The sequence below is a fragment of the Hemitrygon akajei genome, chromosome 8, assembly GCF_048418815.1.
Source record: "Hemitrygon akajei chromosome 8, sHemAka1.3, whole genome shotgun sequence".
NCBI lineage: Eukaryota > Metazoa > Chordata > Chondrichthyes > Myliobatiformes > Dasyatidae > Hemitrygon > Hemitrygon akajei.
This window is the reverse complement of record NC_133131.1, coordinates 48,834,811-48,842,307: the sequence shown is the minus strand read 5'-3', so window position 1 is coordinate 48,842,307 and position 7,497 is coordinate 48,834,811.

Here is a 7,497-nt window from a genome sequence, read left to right as displayed (position 1 = left end):
CTAAGAGACAACATAAGGTGGTTTGCACTTACTTGATTTAGCTCTTCCTCTTTCATTTTACAATGGTCCAGTGATAGACCTCCCTCACCCCCAGTCCCTGGGTCCTCTCCCGCAGCCATGGATGTATGAGCTCTTAAGAAAAAAGCCACTGCAATTGCCTACCTTGCTTCTCTTAATAACCTGGATGTATTTCATCAGGAACATCTCTTATATTTTCAGACATCCTAAGCTTCTTAATACTTCTCCTATAGCGAAGTTTATCCTCTCCGATATTTCATACCCCTCTTATTTAACTACAGCACTTGAAATTTCTGCTCATGCAGGATTGAATGGTGAACAAATACTCTGTCCAATCAATGCCTGCAGTCCTGATGCAGGGTTTAACCTGAAATGTCAATGATTTCTTTCCTCCCACAGATACTGCTTGACCCTCTGTGTTCCTCCTGCAGACTGCTGTAGAAGAAGACTCTTCCTTTTAATCATGGATAAAGGCACACAGCATGGAATTTCTGTCTTTGTGTCTGTGGAGCTACACCTTCAGCTACTTCATCATGTCAGAACTGAGGACATTCACTGATAATTGCACAAAGTTAAACATTATTTGCAACTTCTTAGCAAATGAAACAGTCCATAAATGCAGGCAGAAAGACCTAAGCAATGTTTGGGCATGGGTTATAGAGTGGGCAATGTCAAGTCAAGTTTATTGTCATTTAACAATATGCATAAAATATGCATACCTGGAGAGTACCTGAGGAGGAAGGTAACACTGCGCAGGCGCGGGTGATGTCAGTGGTGAGCGCGGGGTTTAAAAAGAGGCCCACTTTCAGGAGCGGGCAGCGGAGTGCGTGGGAGCAGAGTGCTGGGCTTTGTCTCAGCGGCCTTCGGCGCAAGGGGACCGGTGAGAGGAAATCAGTGAGCCTGAGCACGTGCTTGCTGAGGTAAAAAGGTAAGGTCAGTAGGTTCTTTTTTCATTTATTCTGACTAATCTGGGATCAGGTAATGGGGGAGACGGTTAGAGCAGTGGTGTGCTCCGTATGCAGTATGTGGGAGGTCAGGGTCAACACAGTTGTCCCTGATGACCACACCTGCAAAAGGTGCATCCAGCTGCAGCTCCTATCAGACCGAGTTAGGGAACTGGAGCAGGAGCTGGATGAACTACGGATCATTCGGGAGGCAGAGGCAGAGACAGATAAGAGTTATCGGGAGGTAGTCACACTGAAAAGACAGGAGGTAGGCAAATGGGTGACAGTCAAGAGAGGCAGGGGGAGCAGACAGAGAGAGCAGAGCACCCCTGTGGCCGTTCCCATCAACAATAAGTATACCGTTTTGGATACTGTTGGTGGGGATGACCTACCAGGAACAAGTTGCAGTGGTCCTGTCTCTGGCACTGAGGTTGGACCCTCGACTAGGAAGGGGAGGCGAGAAGAGAAGAGAGCGGTAGTGATAGGGGATTCTATAGTCAGGGGGGCGGATAGGAGATTTTGTGGGGAAGATCGGGAGTCTCGGATGGTATGTTGCTTCCCTGGTGCCGGGGTCTGAGACATCTCAGATCGGGTGCAGGTTATTCTTGAGAGGGAGGACAAGAATCCAGATGTTGTGGTCCATGTAGGGATCAATGACGTGGGTAGGATGAGTGAGGGGGTCCTGCGTAGGGAGCTCAGGGAGTTAGGTGCGAAGCTGAAGAGCAGGAACTCCAGGGTAACAATCTCAGGAGTGCTACCTGTGCCGCGTGCGAGTGAGGCAAGGAATAGAAAGATTATACAGATTCATACGTGGCTGAGAGGATGGTGCAGGAGGGAGGGCTTCAGGTTTTTAGATAATTGGGATTTGTTCCAGGGAAGGTGGGATCTGTTCCGAAGGGACGGTTTACACCTGAACTGGAGCAGTACTAACATTCTTGCAGGGAAGTTTGTTAGTGCTTCTTGGGGGAGTTTAAACTAAATTTGCAGGGGGCGGGGATCCAGAATGTGAGAGAGGATAGCGAGATGAAGAATAAAGGACAGGTGGGGACTACACGGTTCCGGAATATTAAGCGTGTAGTAGAGAAAGGCGAGACGGAACAAGTGATAAGGAGGACACATGTACAGAGGGATGGTCTGATGGAACATGGAGTTAAATGTGCAGAAAGCATAAGTAGATTTAAGAAGGACAACAAAATTCTAGGGGCATATAGCCCGATGGGAGTTCGGGGAGCTGGGTTAAGCACAATAGGCAGAGATTCAAACAGAGAGAGGAGAAATGGGCTAAAAATTCTATATCTGAATGCACGAAGTGTCAGAAATAAGGCAGATGAGCTTGAAGCTCAGGTGCGAATGGGTAACTATGATGTTGTTGGGATAACGGAGACATGGCTGCAGGGAGATTAGACCTGGGAAATGAATGTACAAGGGTATACGTGCTATCGTAGGGACAGAAATGTGGGCAGAGGGGGTGGGGTGGCCCTGTTGGTGAGGAATGAGATTCAGTCCTTTGCAAGGGGGGACATAGGATCGGGAGAAGTAGAGTCTGTGTGGATAGAACTGAGGAACAGTAAGGGCAAAAGGACCCAAATGGGTGTTGTCTACAGGCCCCCAAACAGTAGCATGGATATTGGGTGCAAGTTGAATAGGGAGTTAATATTGGCATGTGGCAAAGGTAATGTCGCAGTAGTTATGGGGAATTTCAACATGCAGGTGAACTGGGAGAATCAGGTTGGTGCTGGACCCCAGGATAGGGAGTTTCTAGAGTACTTACGGGATGCATTCTTGGAACAGCTTGTACGAGAGCCGACCAGGGACAAAGCTATTCTGGATTTAGTGTTATGTAATAAACAGGATTTGATAAGCGATCTTGAAGTAAAGGAGCCATTAGGAGGTAGTGATCATAATATGATAAGTTTTTATCTGCAATTTGAGAAGGATAAGGGCAGCTCGGAGGTGTCAGTGTTGCAGTTGAACAGGGGAAACTATGGAGCCATGAGGGAGGAGCTGGCCAAAGTTAAATGGACGCATATCCTAGCAGAAAAGACTGTGGAACAGCAATGGCAGGTATTCTTGGGAATAATGCACAAGGTGCAAAATCAGTTCATCCCCCAGAGAAGGAAGGATTCAAAGGGGGGAAAGGGGCCACAGTGGTTGACAAAGGAAGTCAGAGATTGCATAGCATTAAAAAAAAGGAAGTATGACAGAGCTAAGGTGAGTGGGAGGACAGATGATTGGGAAATTTTTAAGGAACAACAGAACTTAACTAAAAAGGCAATACGGGGAGAAAAAATGAGGTACAAACGCAAGCTAGCCAGGAATATAAAGGAGGATAGCAAAAGCTTTTTTAGGTGTGTGAAGAGAAAGAAGATAGTTAAGAACAATGTTGGGCCCTTGAAGAATGAATTGGGTGAAATTGTTATGGGAAACAGAGAAATGGCAGAAGAATTTAATGAGTACTTTAGATCTGTTTTCACTAAGGAAGACACAAGCAATCTCCCAGATGTATGGATGGGCCAAGGACATAGGGTAACAGAGGAAATGAAACTGATTGACATTAGGAAGAAAACGGTGTTGAGTAGACTGATGGGACTGAAGGCTGACAAATCCCCAGGTCCAGATGGTCTGCATCCTAGGGTACTAAAGGAGGTGGCCCTGGAAATTGCGGATGCATTGGTAATCATTTTCCAATGTTCCTTAGATTCAGGATCAGTTCCTGAGGATTGGAGAATGGCTAATGTTATCCCACTTTTTAAGAAAGGAGGGAGGGAGAAAACAGAGAACTATCAACCTGTCAGCCTGACATCGGTGGTGGGGAAGATGCTAGAGTCCATTATTAAAGATGAAATAGTGGCATATCTAGATAGCAGTGATAGGATTGGGCCGAGCCAGCATGGATTTACCAAAGGTAAATCATGCTTGACTAATCTGTTGGAGTTTTTCGAGGATGTAACCAGGAAGTTAGATGGGAGAGATCCAGTGGATGTAGTGTACCTCGATTTTCAGAAGGCATTTGATAAGGTCCCACATAGGAGATTGGTGGGTAAAATCAAAGCTCATGGCATTGGGGGGAAGACATTGACATGGATAGAAAACTGGTTGGCAGATAGAAAGCAAAGGGTAGCGGTGAATGGGTGTTTCTCGGAATGGCAGGTGGTGACTAGTGGGGTGCCACAGGGCTCGGTATTGGGACCACAGCTGTTTACAATTTACGTCAACGATTTAGATGATGGCATTGAGAATAACATCAGCAAGTTTGCTGATGATACTAAGCTGGGTGGCAGTGTGACATGTGATGAGGATGTTAGGAGAATTCAGGGTGACTTGGATAGGCTGGGTGAGTGGGCAGATACTTGGCAAATGACGTTTAATGTGAATAAGTGTGAGGTTATCCACTTTGGGAGTAAGAACAGGAAGGCAGATTATTATCTGAACGGTGTAAAGTTAGGTAAGGGAGAAATACAAAGAGATCTAGGAGTTCTTGTTCATCAGTCACTGAAGGTGAATGAGCAAGTGCAGCAGGCAGTGAAGAAGGCTAATGGAATGTTGGCCTTTATTACAAAGGGAATTGAGTACAAGGGCAAGGAAATCCTTTTGCATTTGTACAGAGCCCTGGTGAGACCACACCTGGAGTATTGTGTACAGTTTTGGTCTCCAAGGTTAAGGAAGGACATCCTGGCTGTAGAGGAAGTGCAGCGTAGATTCACGAGGTTAATTCCTGGGATGTCCGGACTGTCTTATGCAGAGAGGTTAGAGAGACTGGGCTTGTACATGTTGGAATTAAGGAGATTGAGAGGGGATCTGATTGCAACATATAAGATTATTAAGGGATTGGACAAGATAGAGGCAGGAAATATGTTCCAGATGCTGGGAGAGTCCAGTACCAGAGGGCATGGTTTGAGAATAAGGGGTAGGTCATTTAGGACAGAGTTAAGGAAAAACTTCTTCTCCCAGAGAGTTGTGGGGGTCTGGAATGCACTGCTTCGGAAGGCAGTGGAGGCCAATTCTCTGAATGCTTTCAAGAAGGAACTAGATAAGTATCTTATGGATAGGGGAATCAAGGGATATGGGGACAAGGCAGAAACCGGGTATTGATAGTAGATGATCAGCCATGATCTCAAAATGGTGGTGCAGGTTCGAAGGGCCGAATAGTCTACTTCAGCACCTATTGTCTATTATCTATTATCTATAAATGCTGTCAAACAGGATAACATTTCTCTGAATCAGGGTGCAATGTTTGCATTGTACCAGAGAAGCTGACCATATTCAATGACATTACCATGACCAAAGGTTCCCATCATATAGGAACACAGAAACATAGAAAACCTACAGCACAATACAGGCCCTTTGGCCACAAGGTTGTGCCAAACATGTCACTACCCTAGAAATTACTAGGCTTACCCATAGCTCTCTATTTTTCTAAGCTCCATGTACCTATCCAAAAGTCTCTTAAAAGACCCTATCGTATCTGCCTCCACCACCTTTGCCGGCAGCCCATTCCACGCACTCTCCACTCTGAGTAAAAACTTACCCCTGACATCTCCAGCAACTTAAACCTGTGTCCTCTTGTGGAAACCATTTTAGCCTTGGGAAAAACCCTCTGACTATCCACACGATCAATGCCTCTCAACATCTTATACACCTCTATCAGGTCACCTCTCATCCTCTGTCGCTCCAAGGAGAAAAGGCTGAGTTCCCTCAACCTAGCCTCATCAGACATGCTCCTCAATCCAGGCAACATCCTTTTAAATCTCCTCTGCATCCTTTCTATGGTTTCCACATCCTTCCTGTAGTGAGGCAACCAGAACTGAGCACAGTACTCCAAGTGGGGTCTGACCAGGGTCCTATACAGCTGCAACATTACCTCTCGGCTCCTAAATTCAATTCCACGATTGATGAAGGCCAATACACCATATGTCTTCTTAACCATTGAGTCAACCTGCGCAGTTGCTTTGAGCGTCCTATGGACTTGGACCCCAAGATCCCTCTGATCCTCCACACTGCCAAGAGTCTTACCATTAATACTATATTCTGCCATCATACTTGACCTACCAAAATGAACCACTTCACACTTATCTGGGTTGAACTCCATCTGCCACTTCTCAGCCCAGTTTTGCATCCTATCAATGTCCCGCTGTAACCTCTGACAGCCCTCCACACTATCCACAACACCTCCAAACTTTGTGTCATCAGCAAATCCTCACCTATGGCTCACCTTTGACCAGAAACCTAACAGGATGGTAACTTGGTCATTGTTGCATGTACTGAAGTACAGTGGAAGACTGCTTTGCATCTCATCCATTCAGATAATTTCATCGTATCAGTGCATTTTGGTGGCAAAGGGAAAAGTAGTAACAGAATGTAGAGTGCAGCTACAAAGAATATGCAATGCGGGCAACAGTGAGGTGGAAGTCAGAATGAGTTAGATCGCGAGGTCAAGTGTCTATCTGATTGTACTATGGCACTGTTCAATAATCTTATGAGAGTGAGATAGAAGCCCTCCTTGAGCCTGGTGTTACCTGCACTCAGCCTTTTGGATCTTTTGTCCAATAGGAGAGGAGAAAAGAGAAGTGTACAGGTTGGGGAGTGGGGGAGGATGTTGTCTTGGGTTACGTTAGCTGCTTTTTCACGGCAGTGAGAAGTGTAGGCAGAGTCCATGGAGGGGAGGCTTGTTTCTGCGATGTGCCACATCAAAACTATTCTTTAATGAACAGATTAGAGGCTGCATATCCTGTAGCAAGTAGTGCACTACTTCACACCTGAAAATAAAACTTTCAACTGTCTACAAAGTACTATTCATGGAATGCCAACCACTTTCCTGGGTGTGTGCAGATTGAAGAGCATTATTAAGTGTAGGGCTCTCAGTACCAGTAACTGTGGTGTTAACTGTTCAGGCTAACAAAATGGCTTCTCTGTAATGTTACTTAATGCGGTAATGGGTTTCTGTATCTGGAATGTTTGGGTTATAACTGTCGATAGGGGTGAACTAACCAATGGAGAATTGTTATGCTATCTTGTATCTGTGAGCTGAGTGGGAGTTCACGGTATTTTTCGGGAGGTGAGTGAGGAGGGCGGACGTGTGAGGAGTGGATAGCGGTTCCAGGGCAGCGAATACTGGATGTCAGCAGTTTGGATGGAGGCCGAAGGCTCGGAAGGTCGTTGTGGATGGAACTGGAGGTGTGAGCTCCAGCGTATTAAAATATTATGTGCACAAACTGATAAATTTACTGATTTGGCACCTTTAAGTTATCTGTTTCTACGAACCCATCACTAAGAAATAACTATTAAGTTGCAATTATTTTCTTGTCTTTGGTGTATTGTCTGATATTTGTGTGCGAGCGTGTACTGGGAGGGCATTACACCGTATTTACACCGAAGTTGTGGGGTGACTGTGGTTCACCCTAGGCGAATGGGGATAAATTGGGGGCACAGATGCTACATAAGTACTACTCATCCCAGGACAAAAAAACAGCCTATGGGACTGGCTCCACATCTACCACCCTAAACATTTCTAGCCCTCCATCAATAGAGCACAGTG